The sequence below is a fragment of the Phyllobates terribilis genome, unplaced genomic scaffold (genome assembly GCF_046119375.1).
Source record: "Phyllobates terribilis strain yellow unplaced genomic scaffold, ASM4611937v1 Scaffold_7__3_contigs__length_470593459, whole genome shotgun sequence".
NCBI classification, from domain to species: Eukaryota; Metazoa; Chordata; class Amphibia; order Anura; family Dendrobatidae; genus Phyllobates; species Phyllobates terribilis.
This window is the reverse complement of record NW_027362767.1, coordinates 432,288,699-432,312,070: the sequence shown is the minus strand read 5'-3', so window position 1 is coordinate 432,312,070 and position 23,372 is coordinate 432,288,699. Positions and strand designations below refer to the sequence as shown.

At 49.4% G+C, this 23,372-nt stretch overlaps 1 long non-coding RNA gene across 2 annotated transcripts; it reads left to right on the top strand.

Annotated features, from left to right (window-relative positions):
- Positions 1-19,336, top strand: LOC141155255 (uncharacterized). Of its 2 annotated transcripts, none has more exons than XR_012247530.1 (3): positions 1-315; positions 1,634-1,813; positions 19,083-19,336. It is a non-coding gene; the product is annotated as an uncharacterized lncRNA (long non-coding RNA). The 2 variants fall into 2 exon arrangements; XR_012247529.1 differs by lacking the exon at positions 19,083-19,336 and adding an exon at positions 15,622-16,455.
- The last annotated feature ends 4,036 nt before the right edge of the window (positions 19,337-23,372 follow it).

Sequence of the window (23,372 nt, the reverse complement as noted above, 5' to 3'; positions counted from 1 at the left end):
TGACGCTGAGAGCTTCTTCCAGAGCGGCGTGCGGCAGATGGGGGCTGGGGTTGTGCCTGTGATCCGGAGGGGTCCCTGGAGGGGCTTTGCAACCGGCGCCTGGTCCGGGGAGTCCCTTCCGGGCTGAGTCTCTCCGGCAGCCTGGACCTCCTTGCACCTCTCTGAGGTGCTGCGGGTGCAGCCACCTCTCCGGCCATCCCTTCAGTTTTCCATCGCTGCAGCTGATCCTCGAGCCACAGCTGTCCCCTGCTCTCAGCCAAGGAACGGATCTCCTGGAAAAGAGCCTCCATTCCTCAGGACCCGACGTAGATTCACGTACGTTAAACTTTTCCCGAATGGACTACCCCTACCACCCCTCACCTTATATACCCCCCACAGAGATACCCCCCACTAGCCAATCAGATAACCCCGCACTATCCCCCTGCCCCTATACTCCTCCCCTACAAATTTGCGCCCAAAACTCTATTCCTTAGATTAACCCCTTACCACCCCAAATTACGGCCTAGCAGACCTCCTGAGTCATGCGGCCCTCCCCTTAAGCCCCCTATGAGGGGATGCAGTCCGGGCCATACTTTCTTGCTACTTCTTCTATCTCTGCACTCCAGCTGTTTAGGTAGTAATTACTTGATGTAGAACTTATTCTAGAACTTTCTTTAACCCTTAAATTCTTCTGTCGCTACACATTCTTCAACTTGTGACCATCTAATAGACAATGCTTCCTATCTCCTCAGTAGCTTAACAATAACTGCATCACAATCAGGAACTAACTGCCTATGTGCCCATGTAACTCCTCCCCACCTGGGCAGGTACTGACTGTTAACCCTGTCACAGCCTAACAAACTGCTGCAGAGCAAAGTACATAAAGAATCACATACAAAACAGGTTATGGTAATACATTAATACAAGAAAACTTCAAAGACGGTGTCAGAACAACTTCTCCACCTTTACACATGTACATTGATATGTAGGATGTGTGACATGTTACATAGAGTACATATATAATGTACTAGCTTTTACCCGCGGCTTCGCTTGCGTGGAATTTGGTCTGCCACATTAAGTTTCGTGACAGATCATTTTAATAGTAAAAAAAAATAATCTTAATAGTAAAAAAAAATAATCTTATTTAGTTACTCGTACATCCAAAATTTCAGATGTCTAACTTCAAAACTGACGGATTCCATACAATCTTTGAACCCCTATAATATGAAGAGGGAAACTCTTGAGGGTGGAATTATCAAAATTCCTTTCTTAGTGCTCATTTAAGCTATAATAGAACCTATCTGCAAATTTCAAGATGCTAAGTTCAGTGCTTTCGGCTGTGCGTTGACCGCTAGGTGTGTCAGTCAATCAGGTTTACAGTTTTATATAATCTTCGCCTGTATGGTGTGTTTATAAAAAGTAGCCCTATGTCCTTCCCCAGGCTTGAAATTATCCATATCCAATTTCATCACAAATGGATTACTAAACACTGATTAATAAACAGGACGGACTGAAGTTACTTGCGTTTAATATTGTTCGTGTTAGTAAAGAATTAGTATGTAATTGGAATAATGGACATCTGCAGGTAATTTATCTATGTGTTTTTACTGCAATATACTCCTGTAAACTATGTTATTTCATTTCTTTCGTTCAGCGAAAATATGTAGATTTTGCGATTTAGAAACACGTGAGCAAGCTACGTATAGCTGACCGTGGGAAAAACAGGGCGTGCCTAAATGTATCCCCGCTACCTTCAAAGTTTGCCCTTGCGATTTATTGATGGTCATTGAAAATGCAACTTTAAGTGGGAACTGCAAACGTTTGAAATTAAAGGGTAAGTTATTGGGTATTATTGGGATGCGTGGTATAAGAATATTTTCACCCTTAGCTTCTCCAGTTAATATTGTGGCCTTTACAATGTGCCTGCCTAGTTCAGTGACTCGCAATCTAGTGCCATTACATAATCTCGGGGCGTCCAAGTTGCACATTAACAAAACGGATATACCGACCTTTAATCGAGCTTATGAGATGGGACCCCAGATAGCTCCAAAGAGTTAAGAAACTCCACGGGGTAGCTCGTACAGTCTTCAGATGACATGACTGTGTCGATGGAGTTGTAGGTTGTTGCATCGCTGGTTACTTGGTCCAAGATAATTTTATTGATTTTCGCAACTGTTTCATTTCTAGGTGCTAGTATAGTTCTTTCACATAGCCAATTTTCATCGTGGATGTTTTGTTGCAAATTTGGAAAAACTTGAGCAATAAGTGCGTCTTCCGAATCCACAACATGACAAAATTGGTTAGTGAATAGAACCATACCTTCTTCGTCAGTTTCGATTCGACCTTCACCGATCTCGAGCAGTTTCTCAGCGTACGCGCCCGACTCTAGATCACTGAATAACTGGACACGCATGTTGGTGGTGAGGTGCAGCTTTTCAACTTTGGTCCATAAATATGAGGATTTCAGACATGCGTTAATTTCGTCTGCTGCAGTGCCTCGCTCGATAACAGGCAAAGTTTGCCTAAAGTCCCCAGCCAATAAAACAACCACACCACCCATTATTGTTTGTTTACTGTGTAAGTCTTGTAGACAACGATCAAAAGCTTCGATGGCGCGTTTGTGTGACATTGTGCACTCGCCCACACGATTAGTTTGCACTGTTGCAACAGGAGGCCACGGGCGCTGCTCTTGCTGATATTACACGATGGGGTTTCTTCGTTCACCAGATTAAGAGGTAATTTAAAGACTGAATGTGCCGTCTGTCCACCGCTTAGCAATGTTGCAGCAATTCCAGAGGAAGCCACAGCTAATGCAACGTTATGACCGCTATGAATTTTTGCTAAAAGTAAATTAAGCAAGAAAGTTTTTCCTGTACCACCCGGGGCATCAAGGAAAAAAAGTCCGCCTTCACCATTCTCAACTCGTCCTACTATTTTGTGATAAATCTCTCTTTGATCAGGTAGCAAAGGTGGCTCAGTTTCGCAAACATGAGCGTCTAACTTGTTGGTATCATAGCTTAGCTCTTTTATCAACTCGTTCGACAGCTCTCCTCTACGCCGCGGTGAGGGTAGACCAAAATCGAACAATTTCTTTCCAGAAATTATTAATATTTTGTCCTCGATAAGCCCCAACGCCTCATTGAAACAGAGATCATTGTTAACGTGATCCATTCTTTCAAATCTGTGCATGATATCCTCTGATAACGCAGTTTTATACTTGTGCCAGAGTTGTAGAGGATTGGATAAACCGCAAGTGCATATCAATATGGCAAACAGCTCTCTTATTTGCGCCGGTGAGCGACATAGCACGGCCTCTTCTAAGGTGGTATCCCAGTGGTTATCATCTTCCAACAACCCCATCTTCTCACACACCTGCCGAAAAGTAGCAAGTTCTTGACCTTCAAATGTTTTTAAATTCGAGAAGTTGGTTGGACCCCTTATTACATTCAGCAGCCATAACATTCAAAATTGCTAACGTGCACCATGTAAATGCGACCTAGAGCGTCTCCTGCCTTCACATCTGGCCAGCCATCGACAGGTGTTCCTTGTAAACGACGTTTCCATTGCTTCCGTGCCACATTCCAAGTATAGTAGCAAGGCACGTCAATGTAAAGTAATGTTTTTGCAAACGTATCACTTTGGCACAACAGGAAAAATGCAGTTAGTGTAGTTTTAGGTGGTGCTTCTAATCTCTCTCTAAAATTATTTTCCGTAAAGTAAACCCTCTCGCCATTGGGTAAATGAATCGCGAGATGAGTGACGGTTGGGTGTCTCTCGTGCAGAGGCAGACCTAAGATCCGCCACGCTGCTTCGTTACTACTAACATATCGGCCGGTTCTAAAGGTCTGCACCTCATCTCTTGGGTCAATGTTAACATTCCCTTGCTGGCGGATGTTAAACATAGCCTGGTCGCTACCCTTATTAATATATTTACAAATATATCTTATCGCCTGTACCGTATTACATTTAAATGAGAATTAAAATTTTTTGATAAGAGTGGAGAATATGGGACCACCCAGCTATTGTCCACCAATATTTCCTGTGTTCCTCTACGGGTTTTTATAATCGTCGTGCGTCCACCATTCTCTGGTGCTCTGCGCCTGTACAAAGGATAACCTTTGTCATTGGTTTGAGTATCTTTTAAAAGCTTCCTCGGATAATTTTTGGTACATTTTCCTTCCTTCATGCATGGCGATGAAGAATTGAATGTACCACATGGCCCGTGAATCATATTCTTTGTCACTGTATCATAGAGCTTTTGATCGGTTTCTGGGTTTGGTATCTCAGCACATATGATTTCATTAATTTGGTTCGGATGCAATTTTTCCTTTAACCACAGCAGTAAGTGCACATGAGGCAAACCTCGCTTTTGCCACTCGATCGAGTACATGAAGCATTGCATATCACCAAATATGTTACCTTTTGTAAGTAGAGCTACCAACTTCTGTACTTTTATTCTAAATACTCGGGCTGTTAAGTCATGTCTGTCCGTTGAATTTTGACCAGCCATAAGCTCTTTGGTGATTTCTGGCCAAGCGGGGTTGCAAGTCATTGTAATAAATAAATCAGGCCTCCCATAATTACGTACGTATGTGAACGCATCTTGTGTGTATTCGTGTAGGTATCTCGGGCTATTTACAAATGATGACGGGAGAATCACCATCTGACCTAAGTTATTTGGATCCAAATCCGCATCATTTCTTATTGCATCTTGCAAGTGAATATTATTTTCTGCGCGCAGTTTTTTTATATTTAAAGAAATGAACCTTAAGCGCTCACTTTCCATCTTTACATACATGTCGACCAGAAACTGATGAAGTAGGAGCCTACACTTAAGCATCAAATTAAAATCGCTGCGACGGACCATCAAGTGAAAGGCATAAAAATCTTTGCAGGACACCTTTTTGCTTGGCATTGCTTGTTTGGTAATTGGATTTATCTGAGGAATATCAATGCTGTACCCCTCTTGTCCTTTCCAAAAAATTATTGGGTACTCGAGAGCGTCATAGAATCTATGTGTATCGGGAACCCTAGTGAGCATGCCATCGCGCGGCTGCACAACGATGTCCCGAGACATAGTTTGTTCGCTACTAACTATTACAGCAGCTATTTCATTTGTAGTAGGGGCATTGAATCGTCTCTCATGTTGACCACGTGGTACACTGTCTGGGTGAATCACTACTTTGAAATGATCGTCATTGATCATTCTGTCTCTAGCAGTTTTAAATTCATGCACCAAAATGTTGTGGTCGTGAAGTACTCGTTGTAATTTTTTAACTATGTTTCTTTCTACGCTTTGCACGCACTCAGTACGCCTGTTGATTTGTTCTTCTTCGTCACCTATGAAATAAACTTGTAAAAATTGTGGTTGCGAAATGGACGTAGGAATTAAAGTACCGATACGGTGGTATACTTGTCCTTGTATTGTAAAGGTCGGGCAAAACCCTGGCATTGAGACAATTTGATCTGCTCCAAAAGACGTCATATGAAAGCACATGTTGTATTTTCTTATATTATTTAGAAAAAGGCGAAATTCATCAGTTTCATTAGAGAAAAGCTCTTTTAAAGGTTGAACTGGCTCGTCTATATAAGGAAGAGCTACTTTCCCGCCCAAACAACACATACCTGCTGCTTCCTCTTTCCACTTAAGAGCTCCGCAATATTTGCAATCTATGGTCATTGCTTCTATTTTTATAAGCTTGTGAGTTTCATAATCAAGAGTCTCGTCATACTCAAATGCAGCTTTATTAAACAATATCCATGTATTTCTTGTAAATGTTTGACGTCGCTGTGCTGCCCTTTCAGCAACAGTGCGTCTGCGAGATTCGGCCATTTCATAAGTTTCAGTGGCTCTTTGGGACGCCATGTAAGTCGCTTGCTGCTGACGTCGAGCTTGGGACTGTTCTGGAGTTTCAGCAGCCCGTTGAGATGCCAAAAACTCCGCATTCCGTTCACGTCGGGCTTGGGACTGTTCTTGAGTTTCAGCAGCCCGTTGAGACCCCAGATACTCCGCATGCTGTTCACATTGGGCTTGGGACTGTTCTTGAGTTTCAGCAGCCCGTTGAGACCCCAGATACTCCGCATGCTGTTCACATTGGGCTTGGGACTGTTCTGGAGTTTCAGCAGCCCGTTGAGACGCCAGATACTCCGCATGCTGTTCACGTCGGGCTTGGGACTGTTCTTGAGTTTCAGCAGCCCGTTGAGACCCCAGATACTCCGCATGCTGTTCACATTGGGCTTGGGACTGTTCTGGAGTTTCAGCAGCCCGTTGAGATGCCAAAAACTCCGCATTCCGTTCACGTCGGGCTTGGGACTGTTCTTGAGTTTCAGCAGCCCGTTGAGACCCCAGATACTCCGCATGCTGTTCACATTGGGCTTGGGACTGTTCTTGAGTTTCAGCCGCCCGTTGAGATGCCAAAAACTCCGCATTCCGTTCACGTAGGGCTTGGGATTGTTCTGGAGTCTCTGCAGCTCTATGTGCCGCACAACGCACCGCCTGCTCAAGCCTTCGTTGCTCGGCTTGTTGAGACGTCTCATAACGTCTAATTATTTTCATAGCTCGGGCTTTATTAAAGCTTTGCGAAATGTTAGACTTACGCTTTCGCGGCATTTTTATAAGTACTAATTACAAAATAGGTACTTAGTAAAGCTCAAACAAAATACTAAAACAATCTAATTAGTTATATTACGATCACTGTACAGACGATATCAGTTGTATATGACTGGTCTATGAGGAGCAGCTGTGGCGCGGTTACCCATAGCAACCATTCCCAGTGCTCTGTGGGAGCTGAGAGCAGCCTGCTGGTGCTGTGGGTGACATGCTGTGCTGCACACACACAGGGCTGTGCTGCACACAGGAGGGGAGGACGCCATTTGTGTAGCGCTGCTGCCGGTGCTGTCAGGCTGCAGTGTGTGCATCCTCCATGGAGCCGCGCTCAGGTTACTGCCCCTCCCCGTGTGTGAGTCACTTCCCCTCCGCCCAGGTGAGGCGCTCGGAACTTTCCCGGCTGCAGCAGCTGGCGCAGGTGAGCGCATGTTTTATTATATGGAGTGTTATGTGGAGGGACAATGGCGGCGGGGACCCCCTGTGTGAGGACAATGACGGCCCGGTGCCCCCGGGCAACCTGCAGGAGGAAGCAGCTTCACACTCCCCCCGGGCTGTGGGTGCGGGCAGGCCGTGCTGGGACGTGTAGTTCCCTAGTAACCTGTTCCTGACATATGGGCTGTTTTCTGGGCTATTTTTTTTTTAAGTCTGAGAAAATGTCATAAATTATCCTTCTCCCTTCAGCTGTTTCCAGAGTGTAATGTATCAGGGTGAGCTCATGACTGACAGCTGCCAAAGTTTCTAGGAAATGTCAGTCCCTGGGGGTCGTGTGTGAACCCCCTGTGCCACACTTGTACCTGGCCACGGTATATGATGACCCCTGTATTCTGACTGTGGACAGGCGACAACTGTGACCTCACTATACAATGATCCACTATGGGCAAATTATTGTATTATCAATCTCTTCTGACTGATGTAAATCAGCCATTTAAATATCACCTGTGTATGTGTGTACAGTATATAAGAGTTTGATAAATATACTAAAATGTGCATTGTAAAATTGTAAAATAGTATCTAATTTAATTAAATTTATGGTTCACAATTTTGGTCATAGTGGCTTCCACATAAAAGGTAGATATATGCTGTCGCGGACTTTTATTTAGAACTATTCAAGACAAACAATTCTACGGTACATCATCTTTGTGTAACTCCAACGGTTTAGGCAGCGTACGCCAAGATAGCTCTCAGAGGCCAGATTTTTTTCGACTTAATTGACATGTATCGTTATATTACGACCAAAATTACATAAAATCATTACCAATTGTAGCCTATATGTTATTCCGATGTATAATCTATATTACTGTAAAGTTTCATGCAAATCCGTCCAGTAGTTTTTTCGTGAAAGAGTAACAAACATACATACTCACAAACTTTCGCATTTATAATATTAGTAGGATGAGGATATATGTATACCACACTGCCAGGAATTTTTAATAGGTGTTTTTAGGGGTAGAATGATGAAATTTTAAATATTTACTTTTTGCTTGCTGTGTCTAAATAAAGCATTTATATGAAACTAATTTATATGACTTCTCTATGTGATATTTATAAATTTAATAAGGGAGGAACAATAGATGTTAAGGATGGAGTACTGCCCAGGACCCTAACACCTGCATTCATTACACCACACTTCAGAGGGCAGGGCGAGATTGCTCCTATGGGAGAGCACAGTCCCTGGTCCCTGGCTGGAGTGGGGGGGGGGGACCAAGTGAGGGGGAACCATGTAGTGGGTGTGGGTGGAGGACGTAGATCGGGGGAGCACTTCAGTAGCTGTATAAAGAGGGGAGCCAACTTAGAAAGACAAGCCAGTCAGAGGAGGAAAGTGAGGGGAGCAGAGGCTCTGCAGGAGCTCTGCTCCAGAGCGGACCTGAGGTGAGGCCCAAGTCTGAAGAGAGAGAGAGAGGAGCGGGAGGAAGGCTCCAGAAGGAAAGAAGGGATCCCAGGGGTACGGGAAGTGCTGGAGGCCACCCGTATGTCCGAATCTGCCAGGCGGTGGAGGGATCGAGCCGCAGAGGGGACCGGCCCATTAACTAGTGGAGAACTACAAGGCTCAGCTAGGAACTGGAGGCTGCTGTACTTGCAAGGTGTAATGGCCACATCCGCAATTATATTGCCGAGTAGGTGGCCACAGAGGGTCCAGAGGACTGCAGGTCGCCCGACAAGGTCCGAGGCTACCGGACTGGGACACTGGTTGCGAGGCGCAGGGCAGCAGGGCGAGAGCCAGCGCAGGAAGACGACTGAGAAAGGCACACAGAAAGGGGTCCCGTTAAGTGCTCCTGAATTATCTGGGGGATTGCTGAGCCCCTGCTTGGTGAACGCAGCGTGACGTGGGAGGCTGTACATGTACAGTGCAGCCTGAAGAACTTAAGAACTGTGAGTAAGCTTGGAAGACTGCATCTGTGTCACCCTACCTGGATGCCACAAGTGTAATAAAGCTGTGTCTGAGAGCAAGGGGGAGGTTCTCTGGTCAGGGGAACATTAGCATCCAATGCCTCCTGTCTCAGGCCAGTAGGGGGAGCTGGCTGCCCCTATAAAAAGCTGGTACTGGGGACAGGGTTAGAGAGAACTGGACGACCTATCTGAGGATTCAGGTCCCAGAGCAGAGAGGGACAGTTGCATTGTAACCTAAGAGGAAGTGTGGCAGGAGAAAAGCCACAAGCCAGAGACAAGAGGCGCAGTGAGCCTGTCTTGGCAGAGAAAAGACTTACTTAACCAGACTTTGGTGTCTGAGGCTGGAAGGATTCCACATCCCCCAGCAGAGAACCAGTCCGCAAGGGACTGTACATTCCTTGGCCTAAGAAGCCTGGAGGCCCTGCCACAACCGAAGGGACCAGTAAAGCCGTACAAGGCTGGGAGCAGAAAGGAACCCATGTCGCAGGCCATACAGGCGAGAAAGCACGGAAAGCTCGGAAATGTGGGCTGTTATCCTATGAGGAGGAGATAGCCAGAAGGAGCGCAGAAAGCACGGTAGGCCTACACCCTCACCCTGACCAGGGCCAATTTCCCCGTTGCTCTCAGACATCCAGGTCCCCTCCTAGCCGGGACTGTTTATGGGTCAGTTTACCTGTTTCAGTAAAAACCCTGGACTACAACCTATTGTCTGTGTGCTCCTTGCTCCTCCAGCACTATCATCACTGGGACTCTCACTATCATCACTCCCACCATCCACTATACTGCCCTGGGGCCGCACTCTTCCCGTGGGGAGTCACATTACCCTAGCTGCACACCTCATCAGCCCCAGCGGTCTGCATGCAGCGGCGGTTCCTAATAACCGCAAATCCACGGGTGGCGTAGTCGGACATTATCAGCAGAACATAGCAGACTACCATTGGCCTGACCACCCTGAGCCACGGAACCGGGTCGCCACTACTACCCCCATCGTTCCCCCTATGGCCCGGATCCGAGTGCCCCACGGCCCAGGGGGCGAGTCAGCTTTGGCGTAGTCGGCAGGATTTCGTGCCCGCAACCACCGGGTACTGCGTGCCTGAAAAAGACTGTTGTAAACTTACCTGTGGAGAAGTTTCCCGCCATCCGGAGCCGATTCCCGCCATCAGACGCCATCTTGGACCGTTTCCCGCCGTCTTCTGCCGTCTTCCCGCCATCCGCAGCTGTTTCCCGCCATCGGACGCCATCTTCAGGACGCCGCCCGGGAAGAAGAGGGGCGTGGACGTCAAAACCGCGCGAGATCCGAAGCTCCGCCCCACGCACCGACGCTGCGCAAGGTCCTGGAAGGGAGAGAGAGCGACGCTGACATCATCGGAGTGCGACGCCAGGTCCTCGTCCAGAGCAGCAGCGGAGCCGCGGCCTACAGAAGAGGATCGTCGGAAGGTAGGCCACACTTCACTAGGGGGGGAGGAAGATGTCGGACGCAGAGGCGCCCACTACCACCAACGCAGCTGCAGCAGCGGTTATGCCCTTTTCCTTACCCTACATCCCGGGAGCGGCCTGGCTGCCCAAGTACTCAGGGGAGCCCCATGCCCTAACTGACTTCAAGGAAAGACTGTATAGTTTGTTCCAAGTTTACCCCCTGACAGAGGGACAGAAGGTCAGCATATTGACAGGACAGTTAACTGGCGCAGCCCAAAGGGAGGTAAAATCATGGCCCATTGAGGAGAAAGGGACTGTGAAGGGTATTCTGGCCCGGCTGCGGGGTACCTTTGATACGCGTACCTCCGCTGAAATTAAAATGAGGTTCTATGGATGTAAGCAGCGGGCACAGGACAGCATCAGAGACTATGCCCTAAATTTGCAGGAAGCCTTGAGGGCTATTCAACAAACTGACCCTGGCAGTGTGCAGGAAACGGATAAACTGCTAACAGAACAATTCATAGAAGGTCTGCTGTCCAGCGCCCACAGGGCCCAGCTGCGCCTCATGTTCTTCCAGAACCCCGACCTGACCTTTGCCCAATTTAAGGACAGGGCCATAAGGGTGCTCCGTGAATCTGCAACCAGTGGCGCTATAAACCCCCGGCGCCCTGCTATCACCCACCACCAGGAGGCGGCGCCCTCTTCTATGGACTCCGTGGAGGCTGATGCACAGGCCCTGAACCAAGCCCCGTCGAAAGGCCTGCAGCACCAAGTCCAGGAGCTGACCAGGAGCGTCGCGGCGTTGACCAGGACCGTCCAGGCGTTGCAAGTGGACCCGTCAAGACCCATCGAGCTGGCTTCAAGTCCGGAGGATGTCCCGTGGCGTCGACAGAGGAGGATCCCGTCGTTCCGAGGGAGGCCCACAGACCGCTACGCAGAGGATGGACAGCCCATTTGCCGTCGATGCAACCAGCCCGGACACATTTCCAGGTACTGTAATTTAAACGGGTCCAACCTGGGGCAGAGGGCCGACCCCCAGGCATAAGATCACCAGGCCCTTATAATTGGCGTGATAAGTACGTTGGGGGGCGCCCGGTTTTACCCGTGGTACTGGACGGTATCCCCATGAGCGCCTTGCTGGATACTGGGTCGCAAGTAACCACAATCCCTTATGTACTTTTTAAGCAGTATTGGACTGATGCTGATATCACACGGTATCCAGACAGTAACTTGAGCATCATCGCCAGTAATGGCTTACCCGTGCCGCAGATGGGGTTCAAGGAGATGACCATTAAAATTGGTAAAGTTGAACTGCCGGCACAGGGAGTGATTATTGTGGACATTGACCGTCGTGAAAGTCACCCTAAAATAACTGTGGGTACTAACATAATTGAAAATTGTCTTTCAGAGGTAATTGTAATTCTACAACAGGTGGCGGTGAATGCTAGTTCCATCCAACATAGAGTCCTCAACAAGGAGATAAAAGCCCTGATGAGACGGCAGCAGGTAGAACTGTCTGGTGGTGAGATCGGTAGCGTAAGACTCAGTGATCCATTCCCCATTTCCATGCCTCCCAAAAGTGAAATGATGATCTGGTGTCGGACTGCAATCGGGTTGAGAGGTAGAGACTACCAAGCCATGGTAGAACCCGTGTACTCAGACAGCAGGCCCACCATTTTGACAGCCCGGGGGGTGGTTGATGTCCGTCATGGGAGGGTGCCCGTCCGCATCCTCAACATTGGGGACAGGGAAGTACACTTACCCAGGTACGCTACACTCGCCAAACTGTTTGTCGTCGAACACCAAGCTATCAGGGCCGTGGAACCCTTGCCTCCATCTCCACAGGCGGAGGGTAATGGCTCCCAGAAACTCCACGTGGGTGCTGACTCCACTCCCCTGCACCAAAAACAAGGAGTCTACCGGGTGGTACAGGAGTACGAGAGAGTCTTTAGTAAGCACCCGCTAGACTTCGGCAGAGTAAAAGGGATAGAACACCACATCCCCACAGGGAGCCACCCACCAATAAAAGAGAGGCACAGACCTGTACCCCCTGCACATTATCAGAACGCCAAGGGTATGCTAAGGGAGATGAAAGAAGCTGGGGTCATTAGAGACAGCTGTAGCCCCTGGGCAGCCCCCTTGGTTCTGGTCAAAAAGAAAGACGGCACCATGAGAATGTGCGTGGACTATAGACAAATCAACCGTATCACCCACAAAGACGCATATCCGCTGCCTAGAATAGAAGAGTCTTTAGCCGCACTAAAATCTGCTAACTTCTTTTCTACTTTGGACCTTACTAGCGGGTACTGGCAGGTTCCTGTGGCAGAGGCTGACAAGGAGAAGACCGCCTTCACCACCCCGATGGGACTGAGCGAATTCAACTGTATGCCTTTCGGGCTCTGCAACGCACCAGGGACCTTCCAGCGGCTGATGGAATGCTGTCTAGGGCACCGAAACTTCGAGACGGTCCTCCTTTACCTGGACGACGTGATCGTCTATTCGAAGACCTACGAGGACCATCTCAAGCACCTGGCTGAGGTGTTCAAAGCCCTGGCAGGCTATGGCCTGAAGGTGAAACCATCGAAGTGCCACCTGCTGAAACCAAAGGTCCAGTACCTAGGGCACGTGGTAAGCGCGGAAGGAGTGGCCCCCGACCCTGACAAGGTCACGGCAATCAAGAGCTGGCCAAGCCCCTCGAACATCAAAGAGGTGAGACAGTTTCTCGGGTTGGTAGGCTACTACCGAAGGTTCATCCCCGGGTTCACTAAGATGGCAGCTCCTATGCAGGACCTCCTGATCGGACAGTCCAAGTCCAGAAGTCAAAAGCCACCCTTCAAGTGGGATAAACCGGAAGAGGAGTCCTTCCGCCAGCTAAAGTTGGCCCTCACTGGGGATGAGATCCTGGCCTACCCTGATTATGGCCAGCCTTTCATTCTGCACACAGATGCCAGTAATGTGGGACTGGGAGCCGTACTGTCCCAAAACCAACAGGGCAGAGAACGGGTGATCGCATACGCCAGCCGGAAGCTGAGGCCCACCGAAAGGAACCCGGAGAATTACAGCTCCTTCAAGCTAGAATTCTTGGCGGTGGTGTGGGCCGTGACGGAACGCTTCAAGCATTACCTGGCCTCCGCAAAGTTCACCGTGTACACGGACAACAACCCGTTGACACACCTGGACAATGCAAGACTGGGTGCCCTGGAACAGCGGTGGATGGCCCGTCTCTCCAACTATGACTTCGTGATCAAGTACCGGGCAGGCAAAACCAACGCCAACGCGGACGCCCTATCAAGAATGCCTCACTTACCTGAAGGTGACGAAGACCCAGAAGAGCTGGAAGAGGTAGAACTCCCCGCGTTTCACCGGTATGGAGCCGCTCAACACTCTCACCGCGTGAAGGAGGAGGATCTAACAACTGTGATGATGAATCCCCTACCTCACCACAGCTGGGCCGAAACCCAAGATAGTGACCCTGCTGTCCGCCTGGTGAAAGATCTGCTGACCCGGGAAGACGCCCGCCTAGATCCAGATGCCCCAGAGGAAGCCAAGCAGCTATGGAAGGAGAAGAGCAAGCTGTTCCTCTACGAAGGCAAGTTGTGCAGAAGGATTGTCAACCACCGGATGCACGAGCTGACCTGGCAAGTCGTGGTCCCAAGGCGAGATGCAGCTATGGTCCTGGGAGCTTACCATGACAGAGCGGGACACTTCGGTTGGAAGAAACTGGAGTTCCTACTAAGAGGGAGGTTCTTTTGGGTCGGCATGAGAGGAGCAGTAGAAAAGTGGTGCAGAGACTGTGGCCCTTGTCACCTGAGGAGGAAGGACCGCACCAGCCAGAAGACACCCTTGAGGCCCATCGTCACCACGCAGCCTCTTGAGCTGGTAGCTCTGGACCACGTCAAATTGGCTCCAAGCCGGTCCGGATACATCTATGCCCTGACAATCGTGGACCACTATTCCCGTTTTCTAGTGGTGGTCCCGGTAAAGGACTTGACAGCCCAAACAGCGGCCCGTGCCTTCCAGCAATACTTCTGCCGTCCACACGGGTATCCGGAACAGGTCCTGACAGACCAGGGTCCAGCGTTCGAAGCTGAAATCTTCCAGGAGTTCTGCAACCTCTATGGCTGTAAGAAGATTCGGACAACGCCTTACCACCCCCAAACCAACGGGATGTGTGAGAAGATGAACAATATAGTCATTGATCTCCTGAAGACGTTGCCCCTGGAGGAACGCAGCCTCTGGCCAGAAAAATTGCCGGACCTGGTAGACATGTACAACAACATCCCGGTGAACGCTACAAACTGCACCCCGGCTTACCTGATGCGAGCTAGACCAGGTAAGCTGCCCGTAGACCTGGAGATGGGAGTCCTAATACCTGAGGACACCTCCCCGGATGCGGACTGGGATACGGAAAGGCAACTGCAGTACAAGAAGGTACAGGAGAGTGTGGAGAAGAGCCTGGCCCAGGTGAGAGAGAAGCAAGAAAGACTCTTCAATCAACACGCCCCTGCTGGTCCCCTAGAACCTGGTGAGCAAGTCCTAAAGCGAAAAAGAAGGCTACATAAGTTGGACGACCAGTGGGAAAGGGAACCCTACACCGTACTGCAGTCTGACCATGACAACCCAAAGGTGTGCGTAATCACCAAGGACGGAGGAGAAACCACTAGTGTCGTCTCCAGAGACCACCTCAAAAGGTGCCCCGAGCAACTCCGTAGTGCAGAAGAGGATCAGAGTGACCTTGAACCCGCCGAGGACAAGGAAGAAATGATCAGCACCGTTCTCGGAGAGTTCCCTCAGTCCTGGACTCGCATAAATGATGCCATAGTGGTACCCATCCTGCATTTCCTGCAACCGGCACAGCAACAACCAACACCAGAGCCGGAAGGTGAAGAGGAGCAAGCGGTTCCAGAGGCAGAAGAGCCTGTTCCAGCAGCCCAGGAGAGTCAACCCTCTGCTGACAGTGAGCCTGCCATGCCTGCGGTAAGCCAAAGAACCCGCAGACAGCTGCCTGCCCTACCTGTACACCCAGCTGGTAGCTGTACCCCTAACGCTAGTGGGGAAAGCCAGGTTGGTCCACCACCAGACAGTGGGTTAAGGAGGTCAACCAGGAGCACAAAGGGACAGATGCCCGCTCGCTGGAGAATATAGAGTGTATTAAATTGTAAATAACCCTGTTGCCAAATGTTAAAATGTTTGCCAAAGTTACCTGCATGTTTATTAATAGTGTGTTTCAGTCTCTTGCAGCAACCGTAAGGACTCACAGGTTATGGACTTTTTATAACCGGGACCTTGTGTGGACTGCATTCTGAGCCTAACCCAGGAATGAACTAAGACTGTGAAGGACTTGGGGAAGGACAGACCCCCACCTGGTTAAGGCTCCCGTTGGTTCTGGTGATATGGACACCCGGTCACAGACCACACTGTGACCTAAAGAACTCAATTTGTGCGTCGTCTGTCTATTAATGTTTTATTGTTGTGCATATTGTCTTTGTTTATTGTTTAGTCCCGGAGTACTAAATTTCACTAGGGGGGAATGTGTCACCCTACCTGGATGCCACAAGTGTAATAAAGCTGTGTCTGAGAGCAAGGGGGAGGTTCTCTGGTTAGGGGAACATTAGCATGCAATGCCTCCTGTCTCAGGCCAGTAGGGGGAGCAGGCTGCCCCTATAAAAAGCTGGTACTGGGGACAGGGTTAGAGAGAACTGGACGACCTATCTGAGGATTCAGGTCCCAGAGCAGAGAGGGACAGTTGCATTGTAACCTAAGAGGAAGTGTGGCAGGAGAAGAGCCACAAGCCAGAGACAAGAGGCGCAGTGAGCCTGTCTTGGCAGAGAAAAGACTTACTTAACCAGACTTTGGTGTCTGAGGCTGGAAGGATTCCACATCCCCCAGCAGAGAACCAGTCCGCAAGGGACTGTACATTCCTTGGCCTAAGAAGCCTGGAGGCCCTGCCACAACCGAAGGGACCAGTAAAGCCGTACAAGGCTGGGAGCAGAAAGGAACCCATGTCGCAGGCCATACAGGCGAGAAAGCACGGAAAGCTCGGAAACGTGGGCTGTTATCCTATGAGGAGGAGATAGCCAGAAGGAGCGCAGAAAGCACGGTAGGCCTACACCCTCACCCTGACCAGGGCCAATTTCCCCGTTGCTCTCAGACATCCAGGTCCCCTCCTAGCCGGGACTGTTTATGGGTCAGTTTACCTGTTTCAGTAAAGACCCTGGACTACAACCTATTGTCTGTGTGCTCCTTGCTCCTCCAGCACTATCATCACTGGGACTCTCACTATCATCACTCCCACCATCCACTATACTGCCCTGGGGCCGCACTCTTCCCGTGGGGAGTCACATTACCCTAGCTGCACACCTCATCAGCCCCAGCGGTCTGCATGCAGCGGCGGTTCCTAATAACCGCAAATCCACGGGTGGCGTAGTCGGACATTATCAGCAGAACATAGCAGACTACCATTGGCCTGACCACCCTGAGCCACGGTACCGGGTCGCCACTACTACCCCCATCGTTCCCCCTATGGCCCGGATCCGAGTGCCCCACGGCCCAGGGGGCGAGTCACATCCCACTGTCTCTGTGATTATTGCCTGCGCCATCACAACCCCTGCACTACAACGCCCAGCACAACCTACCCCATCTACACTGCCCTGGAGCTAAGCTCTACCTGTGGAGAGCCACACAATCCCTGCTGCAGTAACATCAGCTTCAGAGGACTTGCTCCGCAGCGGTGGCTCCCTTAGCCACATACCACAGGTGGCGTCATCAACTTTATATATAAACTATAAATCCCCTGTAAATAATCTCCTTTTTATTGACCGACACGGGTCATGGACCGGGTCACCGCCACTGTGACATCCCCCAGTATCTACTAGCCCGGCACCGGGTATCCCATGGCCCAGGGGGCGCGTCACAATGAATATTCATTTCTCGTAATAGCCGGCTCACTGTAGCCGCAGCGCGGCTCCTGCTGCGCTCTGCGGTCAGTGTGCCTGCTATTAAAGCTCATGAATATTAGCTACAACCCACTCCCATGGGTTGTAGTGAATATCTATGGTCTTTAATAGCTGCGGTACAGTGTGCCGGCTATTGAACAGACTGCTGACCCACACACAGAGTCCCGGCGTGGGGAGCAGTGACTATTCCAGCACAGCGTCTCACACTGTGTGAGGGCGCATGGCAGGGATGCCATGCGCGCCCTGCCATGCGCCGCTCACACAGTGAGAGTGTCAGCAGCAGAGCGGGACAGTGCTGGAGGAGAGAGGAGGTGAGTATGATTGTTCTTTTTTTTTTTTTTGTAGGAAGCATGATGGGGGCTCAGAGAGTGCCATACATACCAGGATGGGGGCTCAGAATGTGCCATACATACCATGATGGGTGCTCAGAAGGTGCCATACATACCAGGATTGGGCTCAGAAGGTGCCATATATACCAGGATGGGGGCTCAGAAGGTGCCATGCATACCAGGATGGGTGCTCAGAAGGTGCCATACATACCAGGATGGGCGCTCAGAGGGTGCCATGCATACCAGGATGGGGGCTCAGAGGGTGCCATGCATACCAGGATGGGGGCTCAGAGGGTGCCATGCATACCAGGATGGGGGCTCAGAGGGTGCCATGCATACCAGGATGGGGGCTCAGAAGGTGCCATACATACCAGGATGGGGGCTCAGAAGTTGCCATACATACAAGGATGAGGGCTCCGAGTGGTGCCATGCATACCAGGATGGGGGCTCAGAGGGGCGCCATGCATACCAACATGGGGTATAAAGGGGTGTCATGCATACCAGGATGGGGGATAAAGGGCTGCCATGCATACCAGGATGGGATGGGGGCCACTTATATCAGGAAGGAGGGGCCATACATACCAGGATGGAGGATATTAACAGAATTGGGGGACATTACCCCAATACCAGTGTCAGCAGAAGACCCCCTCCCCATAACAGGGCATCATGACCACATTTTTTGCTTATTTTTTTTTTCCTATTTTCCTCCTTTAAAACCTAGGTGCGTCTTATGGTTCGGTGCGTCTTATAGTCTGAAAAATACGGTAACCCCTTTACCCCCGAGGGTGGTTTGCACGTTAATGACCGGGCCAATTTTTACAATTCTGACCACTGTCACTTTATGAGGTAATTACTCTGGAACACTTCAATGGATCCCCCTGATTCTGAGACTGTTTTTTCGTGACATAACGTACTTCATGATTGTGGTAAAATTTCTTCGATATTACTTGCGTTTATTTGTGAACGGAAATTTGGTGAAAATTTTGAAAATTTTGCGATTTTTAAAATTTTAATTTTTATGCCCTTAAATCAGAGAGATATGTCACACAAAAGAGTTGATAAATAACATTTCCCACATGTCTACTTTACATCAGCACAATTTTGGAACCACATTTTTTTTTTATTAGAGAGCGATAAGGGTTAAAAATTGACCAGCGATTTCTCATTTTTCCAACAAAATTTACAAAACCATTTGAAGTCACTTTGAGGGGCCTTTATGACAGAAAATACCCAAAAGTGACACCATTCTAAAAACTGCACCCCTCAAGGTGCTCAAAACCCCATTCAAGAAATTTATTAACCTTTCAGGTGCTTCACAGGAATTTTTGGAATGTGGAAGAAAAAAATGAACATTTAACTTTTTTCACAAAAATGTTATTTTAGACACAATTTTTTTTATTTTCGCAGGGGTAACAGGAAAAAATGCGCCAATACCCCATATGTGAGGAAAATACAGTGTTTGGGCGCACGGCAGAGTTCAGAAGGGAAGGAGCACTGTGTGACTTTTTGAACGCAAAATTGGCTGGAATTGAGAGCGGACGCCATGTTGCAGTTGAAGAGCCCCTGATGTGCCTAAATAGTGGAAACCCCCCACAAGTGACCCCATTTTGGTAACTAGACCCCTCAAGGATTTTATCAAGGGGTATAGTGAACATTTTGAACGCGGAGGTATGACACAGAATTTGATAACATTAGGTCATCATATTGAATAAGTTGTCATTAGTCTTGAGTGCAAGTGCTCGCTACTTGAGTTTGCATTGGGTACTCGGGTATGCACCATGTATCGCACGTGCTCGAGTGACATGCTCAAATCCCCGCTCGCATGCTTCACGGTTATCAGACACCCAAAAAAAAACATCCGGGGATCGCTCGTGCATGGCAGGCAATCCCTGCGAGTTTTTTTTGGCCACGAAGCATATGGGGCGGAGACTCGAGCATGTCACTCGAGCACCCGCGATACTCAGTGCATACCCGAGCACCCGATGCAAACTCAAGTAGCGAGCACTTGCGCTCAACACTAGTCACTAGTGCTGAGCGAGCACCAAAATGCTCGGGTGCTCGAAGCTCGGGCCGAGCTCACCGTGATACTCGGGTGCTCGACCCGAGCAACGAGCCCAATTAGTCTATAGGAGACCCAAGCATTTTTGCGGCGGCACCCCCGGCAGTCTGTAGAAAGCCTAAAAAGTGTCCAAAACGATAGTGACAGTGCTCAAATGACATGGGGACAGCATGGGGATCGCCCCAGGAAGCATTTCTGACCCACAGGTCACTGCTGTCAACAACATGGTCAGAGGTATTAAGCCACTTTTATGGGCTCACAAAAACAAAACTGAAACTGCTTTCTTGTGAAATATGTTAAGGAACTTCCTTTCCAGGGTAAAGACTTGTGTATAAGGTAAAATAAATAACCAAAAACAAAAATACACCTCCACACCTTGGGCTATGTTCACAAGTAGCATTTTTTATGCGTTTTTGCACTTTTGTATTGCTTTCAACCGTGACAAATGCATTCACTGGGAAATGTCATTTTAACATTTTACAATCTTATCTGGCCATGTGCTGTGTGACACATGCATACAGTGCTGAAAAGACATGGGAACAGCATGGGGAAGACCCCTGGAAGCCTTTCTGACACCCAGGTCACTGCCTAAAAGTGTGTCCATCAGAAGTGATCCTTGCCGCATCAGAAGATGCAGACTTGCAACTATCCTCGTGCAAGTCCTTGTCCCAGGGCAGTGTTCAATTGTACCTCCCCATTCCTTGCAATGCAAGTGCAAGTATGCAGCCTGCCACCCACCCACCCCCAGGCTGCAATACCATACTGCTAGCTTGCTTGCACTTGAAATTGGGCCTTTTAGGCATGTGGATGCGGAATCTGGCCACCGTGTCATGGCTGCGTCGGCGGCCTGTTATCCATACTCAGTCCCCAGCTGCCTGGCAGCCGGGTGTCCACGCTTAGTCCCCAGCCACCCGGCGGCCGGGTGTCCACGCTTAGTCCCCAGCCGCCAGCGGGCCGGGTGTCCACGCTTAGTCCCCAGCCGCCAGGGGGCGGCCGGGTGCCCACACACGGTCCCCAGCCACCTGGGGGCGACCGGTTGTTCATAAACGGTCCCCAGCCGCCCCTATTTGAAGGACAGCCTAACCACAAACATGTGTACAAGTCAATGTGGTCAGGGATGGTCCATCTCACTGACGCCTTCACATTGGGTTAATGTTGTGGAAGCCGGGACACAGTTGGATACTGGGATGCAACACGTCCTCACGACATAGAGGATCGCGGGTCCTGGGTTAATCAGGCTTCAACACAAAGTTCAGAAAGTAGACAGCAGCAGTGGTCGGCCTCTTACACAACGAGTAAATTATTTATGATCATGAGGCCATCCATCTCCTTAGCTTTCTGTTCCTTGGAATGCAAGGGCATGTATGTAGTAGCGGCTAGGCCTGAGGTGGTCAGTGTTTTGGTACATATCCTACTTCCTCCGAGGATTGCTGGATGTTTTCCTGCTACTATCCAAGTTCTATGACTCCTGTTAAAACAAAGCTTCAGGTGATGAATGATGGATGAGGTGGTGGCAAAGGAGAAAGAGCAGGAGGAACAGGGACCATTCACATCAATATCAGACCAGTCAACCACACATGTCTTGTAGGATATGTTTCTGTACCAAAAGGAGCGGTTCGGCTACACAGTTATAGGGCATACAGTGAGTGCAATGTTTTTTCCATTTATAGCAACTGGGTCTCCTGTACACTGATGGCCTAAGCAGTGAATGGAAGGCTTTCCAAAAATTATGAGGAACTGCAATGCCCCTTGAAACAGAAGTAGATTACAGCATACTAAAAACCTTCTACCCATTATTGGGGAGTGGGTCTCCCTTAGTGTTCGCCTATGCATTGAAAAGCAAAAGCTGACTAAAATTAGGTGGAAATGCAATGTCCGTTGGAAGAATGGTGGAGGTTAGAGGTAATTAAAAACAACATTTCAATGCCCCTTGGAAGAGACGTGGAGGTCACAGTAGCTTAACAAGACGGTTTTAATGCCCCTTGGAAGAGACGTGGAGGTCACAGTGGAATAAAAAGACAATTTCAATGCACCTTGGAAGAGTGGTGGAGGTCGCAGTAGCTTAATAAGACGGTTTTAATGCCCCTTGGAAGAGTGGTGGAGGTCGCAGTAGCTTAACAAGACGGTTTTAATGCCCCTTGGAAGAGTGGTGGAGGTCGCAGTAGCTTAACAAGACGGTTTTAATGCCACTTGGAAAAGACGTGGAGGTCACAGTGGAATAAAAAAACAATATCAATGCCCCTTGGAAGAGTGGTGGAGGTCGCAGTAGCTTAACAAGATGGTTTTAATGCCCCTTGGAAGAGTGGTGGAGGTCGCAGTAGCTTAACAAGATGGTTTTAATGCCCCTTGGAAGAGACGTGGAGGTCACAGTGGAATAAAAAGACAATATCAATGCCCCTTGGAAGAGTGGTGGAGGTCGCAGTAGCTTAACAAGACTATTTTAATGTCCCTTACAAGAGCCAGCATATTCAAAACATTATTCCCATTATTGGGGAGTGGGTCTCCCATAGTCTTTGCCTATGCCTTCCAAGCAAAAGCTGCCAAAAATTAGGACAGAGGAACTTGCAATGCTGGCAAACAAGAGCCATGCAGTACAGCATATTCAAAACATTACTCCCATTATTGGGGAGTGGGTCTCCCATAGCCTTTGCCTATGTGTGACACCCAGCTGCGCTTGGCATCACAGATCCTGGAAGAGTGCATTGATGGATTCCTCCACAAGAGGCCCCCATAACCATTCACACATCTCCACCTTCCACCTCAGACCAGCAGAGGGAGCCCGTTAGGGATAGATAAATAGGGAAGGTGGAGCCAGGCAGCAGTTAGTCTGGTCTGGAGTCGACAGAGAGCCAAGTCTGTTGAGAGAGTTCCTGCAGTAGAGAAGCCTGAGAGAGATCAGTCTGCAGTTGAGCACAGTCCAGACTCAGTTGTAGATCAGAGTAGTGAGCTTTAGGTGTGCCGGCGCTATAAGATCGGTGAAGCGCGGCAAGCAGCCATTAGTGTGTATAGCCTAGTGAGGGCCCGAGTAGGCCGAAGGCGAGTGGAGAGTCAGTACATAGGGGGCAGAGGAGCTTAACTAGCTCACCCCGAAGCAGTTACCGGACACCGGGTCCAAAACTTACCAGGATCTCTATGACCCAATAAGGCATAACCGGAATCCCTGGAGAACTACAAGTCCCAGGATCGCTAAAGTGCTGATACGTAACAGAGCCGGGAGACACATAGGCCCCGCAAGGTGAGGAGCGTGCACTCCAAGAAAAGGCCCTACCACAAGGTCAGCCAGCGCAAGACAGAGACAAAGTTAGGCCTATCTCCAGGCAGGTCAGAAGCTTACTACGCAGAGACAACAAACAGGAGGCCCTACACCCGCTCATTGGGGAGGATCCTGATATGCATCCTTCACCCTACAGTGCTCCCAGATGTGCCTGAATTTCCATCAGTAAAAGGTACTGAAGTGACTTTCGTGTCTGTCGCTGTTCTTGCTCTGACCCGGCTGGGTCTCGCCTGTCCTGCATCCCCCTTCATACACTGCCCTGAGGCCTAGCTTCACCTGTGGGGAGCTATACCATCAAGATGCCTTATCATCGGCCTCAGTGGACTGCGCAGTGCTGGTGGTTCTCACCAGAAGCCACAGGTGG